Source organism: Squalius cephalus, assembly GCF_949319135.1.
Source record: "Squalius cephalus genome assembly, chromosome: 5".
Lineage (NCBI taxonomy): Eukaryota > Metazoa > Chordata > Actinopteri > Cypriniformes > Leuciscidae > Squalius > Squalius cephalus.
In genome coordinates, this window is record NC_137126.1 from 2,934,853 (window position 1) to 2,952,142 (window position 17,290).

Sequence of the window (17,290 nt, forward strand, 5' to 3'; positions counted from 1 at the left end):
TCAGACAATGTGATTTCGGACGCACAGAACCGTATCGCCCCCTCGAGTAACGAAGCATCACTGGGTCCTGATATGCCTACTTCCCTACCATAAAGCTGCAAAAAACAAGTACTTAAAATGAGTAGATAAAAAAAAAAAAAACTATTTTAACCACCGATTCCTTAAAGCTACACTGTGTAACTTTTTTAGTTGATTCTTAGCAAAAAACACTTAGTTCTTTCAAAAATATATGTGCTCATTAATGTATATTTACTTCTTTCAAGTAATAAAGTATTCTCTTAAGTTTATAATCTGCCATTGAAAGTACATACGGGTGAGGGGTTCGAATGCCGGTCGCCATGTTGCCCCTCCATCTTGAAACTACATTAGCCAAAGAGGGACATACCAGTAAATTCAAGCTTCGCCTTTTGCGTTTTTTACTCAGTGACGAATGCGAGGGGGAGATTACTCGCGAGCGCCGGCAGATTTGAAAGTGTGTGTGTGTGTGTGTGCGTGCGTGCGTGCGTACTCACATTTGAAAGAGAGAATTAAAACGTCAACGCGACAGACAAATCAGCAAGACCATAGTCAATATTGGAGTAACTTTTCCCATATGGAAAGAGCTCATGAGGAGCAAAGATTTTAAAACGGACGCCGAGGTTGCCTGCTTTCTTCTCGACAGGTAATTCAGCCTGTTGTAATTCATTTGTGTAAATGCGAAGTTTTATAGTTGCTTGTCTAACCATAGCATGGTTGTGCATAACGCCAGATCGACCTCTAGTATAACTTCATCCTCGCGTCAATGGTGAACGTGACGTTTACCTCCTGACATCTGTCCTGTAGTTTTATTCATTTTAGACGCATTGTTTATTATTGTCATGGACGAAGTCGATAACTGGAAGCCATGTTAATCTTGGAATAATACGGCCACCGTAGGAGTTAAAACGCCCTCGGAATTGAGAGGAACAGAAACTAATATTCACTGGGTAGTCATATACAATTTCACCCCTAGATGGGGGTAAAAATCACACAGTGTAGCTTTAATTCCTCTGCCTTTGGAATCCACGTAATGATGTTTTTCCGACATCTGACTTTTTTTTACCAGTTTAAACAATGAAAACTTGGATTCAAAAAACTGCATCTTATAAGAGCATTGTGGATATGCAAAACTGGATTTAACAGTAATATTATTAGTGGTCAATATAAGTTTTTTTGATGGCCAATATATATATATATAATATATATGTTTTGTGTGTGTGTGTGTGTGTGTGTGTGTATGATATAGGTGTTTAATTTAAAGACTGTAAATAATAAGCATAACAATACTGCAATTAAATTTATTTGACATAATATCTACAAAAATGAATGGATGCTCCAGGATGCCTGCATTTAGGCACTAGGCGTTATCTGCGCTGCACATTTAGGCGTTATCTGCGCTGTCAAAATAAAAGTCCTATATATATATATATATATATATATATATATATATATATATATATATATATATATATATATATATATATAATGTTGATATAGTTGATGAACGACGGCCAACACAGTCTTTAAAATATATTATTTTATAGTTTATATTATAGTTTAATTTAAAGACTGTAAATAACACAAGCATAACAATTTCTGCAATTAAATTTATATTATACATAATATTTATTAAAATAAATGTGCCTGCATTTAGTAGCTGTGTTCTCAGCACTGTCAAAATAAAAGTCCCACTTACAACGCTTATTGGCCAAACAGAAAACGTTTTGGCTGATGCCAGTAATCGAAGAAAAAAAAAACTCCACTAATTACAACATTAATAATAATAAAAACACTGGAAAACAAATCATGCTAGTAGCTGTGTTATGGATCATATTAGCTGGTTTCTATAAACAAACCAGCCACTAGCTAACGTCTTTCTTGGTTTATGAAACGTGGCTCCAGCCTAAGCTGAATTCTCAGTCGCGTGCTACAGACCTTTTATTAATAGAAAGAGCAATCTAAATATACAATAAAAGGTAAATAAATAAATAAAACACCAAATGAACATGCCTTGACTCAAATGTTACTGTCATGACTAAAATGCTAAAATTTAAAACAAATACAAAAGCAATAATTTTTTTTATTTACTTTTCTTCAACAAAAAAACAATACAAAAAAAAAAAAAAGCCAACACACACTATGGAACAGTGCAGATAGCACCTCTTAATTACATGTCCTTCACAAAAAGAGCCAGGAGGCATTATTAGTGCGCACAGGTGCGCTCTTTCACCAATTCATTTTCAAAACCAACTCCAAACTGTGGTAAGAGAATTTCAACACTGTCACCTAATGAGAATTTATTACTCTCAGGCTATTTCAGGAGATGACTGGAAGAGATTAGACCGACAGCCCTAGTTTCCTTGAACCAGAATACACTGACACGTTCCCATCATGAAAAACCCTGGCACGCCTGTACCACTTTCATAAAAATGGATAATGTGACAAAAATGAATAATTTCCTTTTTTGTTTATTTGTTTTTTTTTTTCTTTTTACTATTTTACATTTAAATGGAAGTGGTGAAAAAAGAAATATTGCCTCTTAAATTTCATCTGAAAGAGTGGGCACCTAAAAAAAAAAAAAAAGCCTTTTCAATTTATATGCTAATGATCTCCGAATTAAAATTTAATAACTGGGAGATATTGAAAAGCGCTCTTGAATTATACAAAAAATAAATCCTGAAAGAATAGACTAAAATTAGAAATTCAGGGCAGCACACAGGCCAGCGCTGAGCCCTGATTAAATTTTTGATGGAAATCAAAATTGCAAAACAAGCAGGAGATGAAAAGACTGAACCTGGTCTGGGATGGAGGGATATGCATGCATATATATATATATATATATATATAAATATAAAATATATATATATATATATATATATAAAGGACACACACCAATACATTTATATAAAATCATTACATTCCTTCAATTTTGTGTGTTGTGTTTTTATTACTTATATTATAATGATAAGCAACCCTAATATGAATTAAAAAATCTACATGAAGTATACATTTTAAAAATGACTGTATTCAAAATTACATTCTCCACCTTTTCGTTTTATTGGATGTTTTATTATTTTTCCCCTCAGAGATTTAATCGTCCGAGTCTTTCTCAGAGATCAGAGGAAGAAGAGCACGTTTGCGGTTGGGTGTTATTATTATAACCTGCACAGTTATTATTTTACCCGATGAAGACTGAGACAAGCCATACACTACATATATGGGTTACATGATCTATTCTTTTGCGTCATCAACATGTTACACGATTGGAAATAACAATATTGTTGCATAATACTTTCATGTTTAATGCTTATTTAACATTTTTCTAGTGATAAAGTGCGTTTATGAATGGTTTAAATCATAAAACTAAAACAAAATGAATAAAACTAAACCAAGAAACTGATCCCATGAAGGAAACCCCTAAAAGTTTCTATATATGAAGCGCCTAAAAGAACCAGTCAAGGTTCTCCATAGAACCTGTTCTTCTAGGAGTAAGAGCCATCAGCTAAATTACTTATTTAATGAAAACAAAGATAAAAAATTTTTTCCCATGTCAAGTAAAGTCACCTTCATTTATATAGCCCTTTTAACAATATGAATTTGTTAAAAGCAAATGACTAAGACGAGACACCAATGCCATTAAAGAATAACTGTGACTATATCAATGCAATATCGTAAAAAAGACGAGAATAAAATGTAGTTACAAACAGAGACTAGAGGAGACAAAATATTACAGACTGTTTTTACAAGCCTCTTCGAGCTTTCATTATGTCAAGAGTTCAAATCCCCCAATCAGAGATTTTCTCTTAAATGGATACATTTTCTGACCGGTGTTTTACTTTGTCTTTGCAATCTGGCAACCCTGCACACACACACTCTCTATACCAGGGATGGGCAACTTCGGTCCTGGAGGGCCACTGTCCTACAGAGTTTAGCTTCAACCCTAATCAAACACACCTGAACAAGCTAATCAAGGTCCTCAGGATTACTAGAAAATTACAGGCAGGTGATTTTTTCAGGGTTGGAGCTAAACTCTGTAGGACAGTGGCCCTCCAGGACCGAAGTTGCCCATCCCTGCTCTATACGGATGATCTGAAAACACTGACAAACATGTACGCTGGAGTTCAGCGATCTCCATCTAGATATTCTGGTTAAATAAAAGTGTCTTTCATCCAGTCTGGAGACGATTCACGAGACGATTGCGATTGTCGATTGTTTGTTTGCGGCTAAATCTGCCATCTAAGCTTCTCGGTGATGAACTGGAATAAATCCAAACATGAATCTTGACTTTTTGCGATCGTCGTTGCACTTACTCATTTTGTCTTAACTCTTTTTTGCTGCTGTTTTAACAGAAAAAAACATTAAAGTAATTTGGAATTACTATTAGGAATTTCACTGTTTTATATTTTGAGAAAAGCTTTACCTGATTTCATAATATAGAGTTAATTTGATGGCCTATATTAAACCAGGGAACTAGGTGAGGAAAATAAACCATGCTTTCGATTGACATTCTCTTGATTTGTGCTTATAGGTGAAAGTGCAAAAATGAATGAAATGTAAAAATAAATTCTCAGATGACAATAATCGTTGCTATTATAAATTTCAGCCATGAAATCGTGATTATGCAGCATGACGAAAATGTTTTTATCATTGACTAAAACTAGACTTAAATGCCGTTGACAAAACCATACAAACCCAACCTGGTTTCGATCTGGTTCAGCGGGCTCACAACGCTCGCTATCCACCTTTTTCCTAACAATCCTACTGCGTGTTCCACTCAAACAGACAAGCAAATCATTTTAAAAACATAAGGTTGCACTACAAACAATGCACATATCTGTGATATCAGTCACTTTGCTCACAACTGATCGGCACAGTTTAGGTTAGCAATCTCTAAGGCAGAATAAACCTGCTCCAGAACCGTGTTACGCAAGCTGTCATGGTGATAAACATGAAAAAACAGGTAGCAACTGAAACCGGCTTCATGCAACAAAAGCAGTTTAAGCTTCACTAATTATGATAAAAACTACATTTGACAGCACTACGACTAAGACTAAATTTATAAAAACATGCAAGTGGCGCTTCATGCAAAATTTTAATCCAAAATTCTAGGGCGTTTGGAGCGTAAATGCATGGGATTTAGCAAGCGCCACTAATGATAAAAAGGTGAGGAAATGTAGCACAATTATTAGAAATCTGCCCAGAACTGGCAACCCTCCAAAGTATCCGAGCAAAAAGACCCGTACCAAAAGAGGCCATCAAGAAGCCGACGGCAACTCACAGTCCACCATGACATAACATGTACACGACTAATTACTACATGAAAAATGTGGTTGCACTTCATTTTACAGTGTACTCACCTAAGAGAGTACTGGTTAATATAAGGTAACTACATGGGTCAAGGTTAGGTTCAGGGTTAGTACTATAGGTATTGCCCAGTTACTGTAATGGCGAGAATAAGTACATATATGTACATGGGGATAGTGTCAGATAAAGTGATACCAAAAATGTAAAGGACAAAAACATATTCCACAGAGCAGACGCAGATGTAGATGTTCTGCTATTAGCAACAACACTAGCCGACAACGTGTAAAAAGTAATGCTGATAACCAATATATTTGAGACTATGACCAACCGATGCCGATCCAATCACCAATGCTATGTTCATTTTCAAGCTAAAAATGCAACACACTGCAAAATGACATTTTATATTTAGTGAAATATTATACATTATGTATTTTTAGAGCTTGAAAGTCCTGCAACCTATTGATTTTCATTGAATGGGGAACAAAATAGCTGAAAAAAATATCTTCTTTTGTATTCCACAGAACATTTAATGCCGTGAATGAGTGAATTTTCATGTTTGGATGAACTATTGCTTTTAGATTCTAGAGTAAGTCTCTAACCAAATGCAAGCACATTTGCGACACTGGCCATGTTTGTGCAAAAGGTCAGATTTTCTTGCTTCCACTCAAGCACATTAGGTGCTCTTTGGAAATTTCACAAATCATGCTGGGATAACATGGATCAGCAGTTGTGAACAATCGCAAGTCAGTTTGAGTGAGATCTGCCATTCAAAGCAAAGCCAGGACATGCCAAATAATGAGAAAATATGCATATTATGCACAATACAATATAACTTGTTAATGACTTGTATGAACAACAAATTGGCCTTTTCAACTTAAAGAAAAAACTTATAAAATAACATTTTAATAGTAAGAGGCAAAAGTTATAAAGACAATATTCAAATTTTAAAGTAGTATTTGAATTTTAAAACAATATAGATTACTGGTTGCAAGACACTTTATTGCTTAGTAATCTCATCCTAAATGATGTATTATTCGAAAGATTAAACGCTTAAATTAATCCTGTGAAATCCATTCCTGAAAGTGGCCGTTGTGTTACCGTGGAAATGTTTCTTTAAGCTCATTTTTTCGTGATATCAACTTCACATTTTTGAACACAACTTGGTTAGACACATGGCTTTCATTTTCTAGCGATTCGAGTCCAAATTATTTAGTAAAATATACATTTTATATAAAATAAATGTTTAGTTCAGTACATTTGCTTTACGGTAAACCTTGTAGAACTGCTTTCACGTCAGCAATAAGAGTGTCTTCAGAAAGAGCTCAACCGTAGCTCTGTGATCCAATGCATTCATCTTAAATTCAGATGTTCAAAACAGGGGGTGGCCGTTAAAAGGTTAAATATAAAAAAATAAATCTGTCAAATAATCACCATGGCTTAAAGGGATTGTTAACTCAAAACTGAAATTCCTGTCATTTTCTCAGTGGCTCCGACCCTGTCTGCATTTCTGTCTTCTGTGTAACACAAAATATGATTTTCATGGAAAATGGCTAAATGGTTTTTTTTTTTTTTTTGATTGTTTGTTTTTGGTCTATACAATAAAAGGCTGGTTTTGGACTCCAAGGACTTTGATAGTATTTGTGTTATGTTCCACAGAAGAAAGGATGTCACAAGTTTCTACCAACATAAAAGAATAATAATTAAATGAATTAATGTTTATTAGGTGGCAGTTTGTCCTGAGGCAAGGTTGGGCAGATGAGACATTTCCCACGTTGCAGAAGGGCTTGGACTGTTTCTGTACTGAGAACAACATCATGAAAGTGATCTTTCAGACTCTGGGTTTAAGCAGGAGGTGTCAGACTGGCGTGAGATAGCTTAGCTTTACGCATGTCCAGACATTTAGTGCGTGTGAGGAGTCTGTTGTATTACAAATGTATTAAATGTTTAATTTAGGCTCCAATACAATAGTATATAAACTGAGAAAGTTTAGTAGACTGAATTTAGCATTTGAGGCATAGATGATGATATTCAAAGACGATTAAGTCAAGCAATCCAGGTGTCTGACATTAACCGTTTGTCTTTTGTCTTTATGCACCTCCTGAACAGTGGCATTGTCCCAAGTTAAGCTATGATAATGTGAAGGAATGGGTGATACTGTCAGGCTGATTGGATCATTTGAATGACACTGTTATGCTGATGAGATCAGGAAATCTCTGTAAATGAGCTGACTCATGTAGGCTACTTCATTTACATGCCCCCTTTATGTAAATCCCTCCCCCTAAATGTATATAAATTGCAAGGCAACGTTCCTTAGACTTGATGACTACAGCAACGCACAGCGAGTTCTCAATAAAGAGTAACTTCTGTTGAAAGATATCTCAACGTCTCCTGGTCTCTGCTTTGACAAAGGAAAAGTTTCCAACAAGTCACTGGAGCAAAGTTACCTTGTGCAGCTCAACGAATAAAACAAAACAAAACCATAACTCCAGACTAATGACAGACACATTCTTTTGTTTTTAAAACCAAGAAAGACGTAAGCTAGTGGCTGGTTTGTTTTTATTATAAATGTTGTAATTAGTGTTTATATATATATATTGGCATCAGCCAATCCGTTTTCTGTTTGGCCAATAAGTGTTGTAAGAGGGACTTTTATTTTGACAGTTCTGAGAACACAGCTACTAAATGCAGGCATACCGGAACACACATTTATTTGTATAAATATTATGTAAAATATATATTGAATTGCAGCAATTTTTATGCTTGTGTCATTTACAGTCTTTAAATTAAACGGTGTAATATCATTTATTGAATGTGTTGGCCGTCAGTCGTCAAACTATATCAACATTATTATTGTTATTATTGGTGGTGATATATATATATATATATAATTTTATTATGTAATAAAGTTGCTGTTGTTTAATTTAAGCAATGTTTTTATGGTTTTAGTTTTAGTTAATAATAAAAACTGTATATTGAAGAAAAAAAAGACATTACTTCAACTTTTCGGGGCTAAATATTTCAGCAATAGAAATTATATAAATGTATACAGAAATAAAACTCATTCAACTAATTTTTGCCATTTAATTTCCAAATCAATACAGGCCTAAAAAAAATAATAATAAATTAATCCCTTCACACATCCATAATTTGGTCCTAATTTCCTCTCGGAGACCTCTGAACTGTGGCGGTTTAGCAGCGAGAGCGGAAGAGTTTGCTATGAGCAACAAACAGTATATGGAGTCAATGTAGCATATTATGAAATCTACGTTCCCAGAGTGATGTAACGTTAATAATTACCAGAATAAAAAATAAGGCACACATTTACATAAAGGCAGTTGGGCTTAGCATTATCCTACAGAGCCGCAATATCAGAGAGTCATTCTGTATTCATTGCTTTTGGGAAAAAGCAGGACATTAATGGAGTTTCTAAGGGATTTAAAGGAAAACACAGCATGCATCATCTGAGTTAATTTATAGCTTAGTTGCTTCATTTTATGAAGAATTTCAAGGAATAGTTCACCAAAAATATATACTGTCGTCATTCACTCAGTGTCACGTTGAACACTTCTAATTCATTATTTTCAAAGACATTTTAAAATATATTTTAAGGTAAAACATTTATTTTTAACCGTTATACATGAATTATTAAAGTCACGCCACATTTTACAACCTGAATTAAATTTGAAATGGTTATCAAATCATCATATTATAATTTTAAGAGTCTTAACTGACCTTAACACACAGTTGTACATGTCTACAGTGATCCTCAATATACATTTACAACATTCTGAAGTGAACAGACTTTCCTTGAAAGGGACTTTGGTAACACCCTTGTTAGCAAAAATGTATCAAATTTCAAAATGGTCCTAGCAAAATTGGTATTGGTGGATTCTGCATGACCCAAGAAACCCGTAGACACCAAGATCAAGATTTAACCCGTAGACAAGATTTTCTGATCAACATTTCAAAGGTTATGAGCAAAAATGTTCAAATCTCATGGCCTGTAGGTGGCGCTGTTCCCAACTTTGGAACATACCCTCAGATCAAGGTGCTGATGAAGTACACCAAATTTCATTTCAATAGATCAAAGTTTTGCCAAGATATGGCATATAATCCAATTTGGGTCGACACGGTTAGCTTCACATCATCATAACTTTTGAACAAAAATGAATATTAACATTTTGTTCAGTCATTTCAGTGTGACTTGGCCCAGGGATCATCTGAGTCAATTTGGGTAAGAATCTGACAAAATGTTAAATAGTAGTGGTGGGGAAAAAAATGGATTACAGTACATTTCAAAACAGGGACTACTGTAAAGGGGCGGAGTCTATACGAAAGGCATTCATTGTTCTCAGCATGAAAGGCATAAAAGGCATTCAAAAGTTATATCAATAAGAATTTTCGAACTGGTGGTGGAGCTATAGAGTTATTTAGGACCACCTCTAAAAGGGTGCATCATTTTCCTATTCACGGATCATAGGGACGCCATAGACTCCCATTCGGGATAAAAGAAAAACAATTGCAAATGCTACCGCATCTTCGCTGATTATGCAAAACTAAAAGATTTTCTTTCATTTAATGAGGCTATTCTTCATTATGATATGAGAACTTGCATCTTTTATTTTCTGGGGTGTGGAGGGGCCTATTAAAATTCATTTTAATTCAGAAATAAAATAAAAATAAAAAAACATCAAAGAGCAGCATTAAATTCATTATGTTAATGAATTGCATTTTTATGCACTTTTGAATAAATTGAACCAAAAAAAAAAAAAAAAAAAACCGTTTCCCATATTCCAAATCCTTTGAAACCAAACAATAGCTTTGTATGAAGAACAGAAAAAAAGTTTTGATCAAAAAAATGTATTCGCTGATGACCTTCCATCAAAGCTGTGAAATCACTGAGAAATGACTTGCACTGAGAACAAAAAATTGCAGCAGTTCAAATGGGGAATGATATTTGAAAACAGCAGGAAAGGAAATATGACTTTAATTTGGGTCTGTTTTTCAAACAAAGATAATCGCACGGCTTCAGAGCGCTCCACACAAGAGGTACAGACTACTTTACGACACTTCTACGGTGGTCCTTTAGCAGCTTCAAAGCTCAAGTCATCATAAAACACTGCGAGTAAAACGGAAAGACCACCGTCAACTACCTCACATGGCTTGAAACGGGGATGGAAACGTCCTGAGTAAAGGCAGTTTACCTTGAGGTGCAGAGCTCGAGGAGCCGACCGCTCTCTTCTATTGCCCTCTCTCCTGAAATCAGCCAAACAAGAGGAAGATCTGAAAACAAAAGGGTTAAAAATTAGCCACTTGTTCCAAGTTACATCAACTGACATTGAAATGCAGTGGAAAATTACAGAGCTCGGACGCCTTGCATGGAAAATCCCTAAATTTATTACACAAAAGGGGGAAAGGCATGCTTCTGAAAATTTCCATGAAAATTCTATTCTTAGATTAGTAACAGTTGGAGGGCAGAGTGTGGGTTTGGTGTTTGAGCAGAAAACCCTGACCTAAACAGGCCTGATCCACCAATGTAGAGCTCAATACTACATCCGACCAAACCATTTACAGCTAAAATTAAACCGCAGCATAAAAAGCATTAAAAAATCATGCTTTGACATTTATGTTGCGATGTTGTTTTCCTTAGGGAAGCAGAGGAGGGAAAAAAACAAATGGAATTTATGTGGTTCCAAAGTGCTATGGACACATTGAAACCTGGGATTTTATTTCAGTTGTAAACTTAACAATAAAGTTTTAGGATTCTTAAAATGTCAAAACATTTGGTCACATTTGTGACATGAGCCTTGAAAACATGATGATGCATGCACAAAATCATGATGCTTTGTACAAAAGGTCAGCATGTTCCTACTGAAACACAGAGGTTGCTCAAAATCATTCTGAAACGATACGCAACATGGTTTTGCAAAAACTAGCAGAGTTCATAATGTCATTAAAGAAAAGGGCGAAACAACAAATGCTAAAAAAATTCACAAATTAATTTACATATTCCAATTCAACCTCTCTAAAATTGTTATGCTGATAATAACATTTGTAAATGAACTTGCCTGAATTTGAAATTAATGTTGCATGAAACTATAAAAATGCAAAAGAGACGCATTTTCACGAGTGCTCTCAGACTTTGAGCCCACTAAAGATGAATTACAATTTTTTTTTTTTTTTTTTTTGACATTTTGTTCATTTGCATCAAAGGAATAGTTCACCTAAAAATAACAAATTCAGTCATTTACTCAACCTCATGTTGTTCCAAACCCGCATGACTAACTTTCTTTTGTAATGTATTTGTCCATACAGTGAATGTCAATGGGGTCCAAAGCCGTTTTGCACCCCAGCATTTTTCAGAGCATGTTTCGAGTCGCACAGAAGTCATCCAGCCATACAGGAACGACATGAGGATGAGTAAATGACAGAATTTTTCATTTTTTAACTATCCCTTTAAAGCCTCTTACATGCTGGGCCCCTTTTTCTAAAATGAGATGATGATGAAAACAGCAGGTCATAAAGCATTCTGCATTTGTCTCATGTGTATTCAGTACAAGTAAGGGAAACTATATTTCCACATATGAAAATGCTGTCCATCTAAATAGCAAGTCTGTCAATGATTACAGCGACTGTTAAATTATTATCAGTGGCGCATTTATACATTTTGTTTTCGGGCACAAGTATTGAAAATGTACACTGACATCTTTGTTTGGATTTTTTTTCCCTCCAGACAGATGAAATTAAAAACAGGACCTGTCATCAAATTTCAGCCGCTGACAGAAAATTACAGAAAATAAAAGACTGCTGCCCAGAACAGGAAATTGCTATTTAATGCAAACAGCGAACAAAAAATAACAGAAAGAAGAAAAAAAAAAGATGACTTTTTTTCTCCTTCAATTTTCACAATATAGGCTACTTGAAAAAATGAAATATGTCTTTTAACTGTTACATGCAGTGCTGCTTTTCAGTGCATTTAAAAGGAAGTTAAAAATATTCTCACTTCCCTCGTGTAACTATCAAAAAATCATTCCGACACCAACATGTGTGAACATTACATCTGACTGCTTTCTGTTCATGACACAGGAACAAAATCCCGTCCATTCTGCACCCTCTCAGCTCTCACTGATCATTACTATATTTGCAGTTGGGCTGTGCAAAAAGAAATCAGAAAAATCAATATGTGTGTGAAAGAAAAATGCCAGCTGGAGAGAGTGGCTTGTCATTTGAAGACGTTTTGTTTTCTTAACACACTGAGAAAATTTGCTGCGTTACAAAAAAAATAAATATATATATATAAAAATAAAAAAAAATGAATACAAAACAGCATGAAGAAGTTTCTCTGGAACAACAAGAAACGAATCGGTCTAATTCACAAAGATAATAGGAAGTGTCGAATATGTAGAAAAAATAAATATGCCTGCAAGCAAAATTAATTGCAATTTCTTAATTTCTCGAAATATCTCCCGACAGAGGGCGCTAATTTCGCTGCAAAAACGAAAACGACATTTACACTCTGCTTTCATCGAAAATAAACCTGTCTTTCAGTAATCACACTTCCATCACTTTCACCTGCATCAAAGTTCAGCGCGTGAAGTTGTTTAGTGCGCGAGCGAGCGGCTCGAGACCAGCTCTCCTTCCCGTCGCCAGAGAAGAGTAGGGCTCCAAAAATTCACAGGAAAATTCAGCAAACATGGCTGCTGCGTGTGCTTTTTGTGTTTTCAGATTCTACCCTACCCCGTCTGATTTCAACTCCACAAATCTGCTGCAAAAGCCTCGGCTCGATACGAGCACACACACTGCAGGACACATGCAACAATTCACTGCAACACTAACTCACTGCAAAACTTTATTTCGAAAGCAGATCCGCAAAAAGAGAAAAAAAAAAAAAAAAAAATCACCAGATCCATGCAGTGCACGACACATTCAGATCACATCTGAGAGAGAATTGGGATTCGATCTTACCGCGCGCACAAACACGAGCTCCGGATGATTGCGATCAAAGCGCCCGTTACATTGTATCATTTGTGAATGAGGAAAGACGCGCGCGCCACTTTGTTTCCTCCCAAAATGATGCGGGTCATGCGGAGAAATTTTCTGGGAATGAAGAAATCCTCCCCTTCGGGTCTCAAAATGACGAAACGAGCGGGTCTTTCCGGGGCATTTTTTTCTCTCTCTCTCTCTTTCTCCCCCTCTCTCTCTCTCTCTCTCTCTCTCTCTCTCTCTCTCTCTCTTCGAGAAACAGAGCTCCAGAAATTGTTTTCAGTGAATTTGCTTCTTCTCTTCCTGATGTCTCGATGCTATAGAAATGTTGCGGTCTGCCCCACGGACACACTCATCCGCCATCATGCTAGGGCAGGTTCTTCTCAGTTTGCAAATGCATTAATTTCACACAATGCCTTTATGAAGCTGATATCACGTCAGCTGGCCCGGCATTTGGGTTAGAAAAGCAAAATCAATTACCTGTGGGTTTCAATGCAATAGTAAATTTGTCCATGCAAAGCAATTTTTTTTTCTTTTTTTTTTTTTTACATTTATGACCAAACTTCTTTTTCTTCTGTCTGAATGAAAAAACAAACAAAAAAAAACTCTTCTGTTAGACCCACAAGTTACTTGTTTCACAGTTTTTTGCCTGAATTTTAACTAGAGATACATTTTTGTCATAGTGCTTTACAGAGATGCACAAAAATGTAGTGAGGGAAATATTAATGCCTTGATTTTTAGAAAATAGAAATGATAAAATGAAGTAGCACGTTTTTGTAGCAGAAACCATGGAAATAGCAAAGCTCGAATGAAAGGACTTTTATGTGTTCTGTGCTGTTTCCTTGTTTCCCCTCTTCACTCCTCGCCCCGCAGCGCCTCTAGCGGCCAGTCTGAGCATGGACAGAAACAAATGCAATTCCTGAAATTTGTCATGCAAATTCTAATTTTCAAAAAAACAAAGAAAAACGTGTTTCTGTGAATTTTCATATTGTGAAGCTTGCCAGTACAACCTCACACATCTCATATCCTGTAGTAGTTTATACAAAAATGAAAACAAAACATGAATTTGCTCTTTACCCTCCAACCCAGATTGTCTTTTGTCTGTTTTTATTTTAGACCCATGATGATCTATTGGTAACACTTTACAATAAGCTCTTACAATGAGTGATATATTTTTGCAACCTTTGTTAATGTTAGTTTATTAAAATGTTAATGTCAGTTCACAGTGCATTAAGAAATATTATTATACAACGTTTTATCTTAAAAGTGTATTAGTTCATGTCTGTTGATATTATAAGATTAATAAATTGCTGTAGAAGTATGATTCATCTTTAGTTAATGTGTAACATTTTTTTTTTTTTTTTTTTTAAAAAGGATATCTTTTTTAAATGAAAAATACATGAATGTGAGAGTTTCCTAGTATTTGGGATGTTCATGTTTTGTGTTAATGATGGTAGCTATATGCACTCAAGCTGGCATGGACTAGTTAAATCCAGTTCATTTATATATATTAAAAAAAAAAACATTATCCTGAGAACACATTTTTTTAGTTAAAACCAGTTTGAACTAGATACCAACAAGCCAGAGAAAACCAGCATTCATGCTTAAAACCGTACAGTTACTGACTGCAACATTGACAAGATTGTCGCATTGTAACCCAAATGATAATGTAAATAATCCATTGAGACCCAAATGGCCCATACAGCCAAACACAGGGAAAAAACCATGCTATTAGAATTTCAAAGGGATTATTTACAGCAGGGGTCTCCAACACGTCGCTCGCGAGCTACCAGTCCCAGTTTTATAAAGTTTTTTTGTAAAAACTTTATTTGAACTTGTACATGTTAGTAGATGACATGTTGCAAGACACTCTTTTAAAAACTGCCCATCATTTTTAATGTTATTATTTTAAAGGGGTGGTTGATTATGATTTGACTTTTCTAACTTTAGTTAGTGTGTAATGTTGCTGTTTGAGCATAAACAACATCTGCAAAGTTACGACGCTCAAAGTTCAAAGCAAAGGGAGATATTTGCTTTTAAAGAAATTGCTTTTTAAGGATAACAACAAATGGCTGGTAGAGACTACACAACATTCCTCCAATTCTAAAATTTACATAATCCCCGCCCCCTGAACATGATTTATTGATTATCAAGACAGAATATGCTAGTCAAGGACTAAGATAACTACACATCATCTAACATAAATTCATCAACTAACCATTCAGAAATGTCATGTCGCTTCTACATGTTGTCACTTCTTCTCGAGTCTCTCCATCATTGTCTGACTCCGGTTTGAACATAAAAGGATAAAAGGTTTTTGAAATAATCAGTGCATGTGTGTATGAGGTAAAAGGGCACAAGCTGTTGTAGCTCCGCCCCCTGTGCCGGGAGCAGCAGCTCATTTGCATTTAAAGGAACAGACACAAAATAGTGTTTTTGCTCACCCTCAAAAATTTACAACTTTAACATGCTATATAAACATATCTGTGGGGTATTTTGAGCTACAACTTCACATACACACTCTGGGGACATCAGAGACTTATTTTACATATTGTGAAAAGGGCATTATACCACCCCTTTAATGTTTATGTAAACAAAAAGTGCATATTGATGCTAATTTTATTTGTTATTTGCTGGTTTTCGACATAAAACTTGGTGAACTGATTTTATTGTGAATGTGTAGTAGGCCTATTAGTACTTTTTGAACAGGATTCTGTGATAACCATGATCTTTTTTTTTTCACTATTATCATGAAATGAAATGTTCATGCCATTTCATCTATAGTTATGATCAACTATGATCAACTAAAATCAACTATAATTATGTGTTTAAAGTACAATTTTCAAAAAGTACAAAAGTACAATTTTCTATTAAAAAAATAATCTCTGATTCTGTTCTTTTCTCTGACATTTAAGGGTGACATATATAGGCCTACAAAACACTTTTAGGTCTAAAACAGTTTGGATAGGTGTTAATATGAGAGTTATGAGACATTATTTAAGAGATTTAAGTATTGTATTACATGAGTAGCTCTTCGGCCACTTTCATTTTTAAAAAGTAGCTCTCGAATGAAAAAAGGTTGGAGATCCCTGATTTACAGGGTCTCCAGTGGGACGTCCTAATCTCTTTAGATCTGTCCCACAGACAGTGCTTTGGGTTAAATTGATAGTTCACCCAAAAATTAAAATGCTGTCATTAATTACCTGCCCTCATCTCAAGACTTTCGTTCATCTTCTGAACACAAATGAAGATCTTTTTGATAAATCTGAGAGATTTCTGCCCCTCCATCGACAGCTACGCAACTACCACTTTGACGCTTCAAAAAGTTCATGAAGAGATCGTAAAACTAATCCATTGAGTGGTTTAGTCCAAATGTTCTCGCACGTCAAGCAGGTTCGGTTGAGTTTCTGTTTATGTTCGCTGAACAATATCTGAATAAAAGCCTGAATTCAATCTGTTCATCGTATAAAGCGATCAAGTCTCTTCAGAAAATGTGGACAAAACCGCTCAATTCATATGGATTAGTTTTACAATCTCTTTATGAACTTTTTGAAGCGTCAAAGTGGTAGTTGCGTAGCTGTCAATGGAGGGACAGAAAGCTCTCATATTTCATCAAAAAGATCTTCATTTGTGTTCAGAAGATGAACGAAAGTCTTGAGATGAGGGCGAGTAATTAATGACAGAATTTTCAAGCCATCTTATTTAATGTGATAAAATACCAAATACATACAGCAAGATTGAATGCACGTGACAACTAGCCCCGATCTCCCTTTGATTCGAAATAATAATTAAAAAATATAATTGAATGCAGTTAACATAGAGTTTATATTTACTGTAGGAAGACTTTCACACATAGACTAGAATATTTTCTGCAAATTTGCTCAAGATGTTTTGAGCTGGATGGAGACTATTTTTAAACTGTAGTGTGAAATATCTGTACAGTAATTGATTCAACAGACTCTCAGCAGGACTGGCCAAGGTTTTC

The 17,290-nt window shown here is 35.2% G+C and overlaps 1 protein-coding gene across 3 annotated transcripts in view; it reads right to left on the reverse strand.

The window, feature by feature from the left end:
• Window positions 1-13,690, reverse strand: part of znf618 (zinc finger protein 618) — a 46,813-nt gene extending 33,123 nt beyond the window's left edge. For 2 of the 3 annotated variants that reach the window (XM_079870678.1, XM_079870677.1), the window contains exons 1-2: window positions 13,288-13,690; window positions 10,527-10,605 (exon numbers count right to left, since the gene is read on the reverse strand). The gene's annotated coding sequence lies outside the window, so the exon portion shown is untranslated. The remainder of the gene's footprint in view (window positions 1-10,526; window positions 10,606-13,287) is intronic. The other variant, XM_079870679.1, reaches the window with a different exon arrangement.
• Window positions 13,691-17,290: the final 3,600 nt, after the last annotated feature.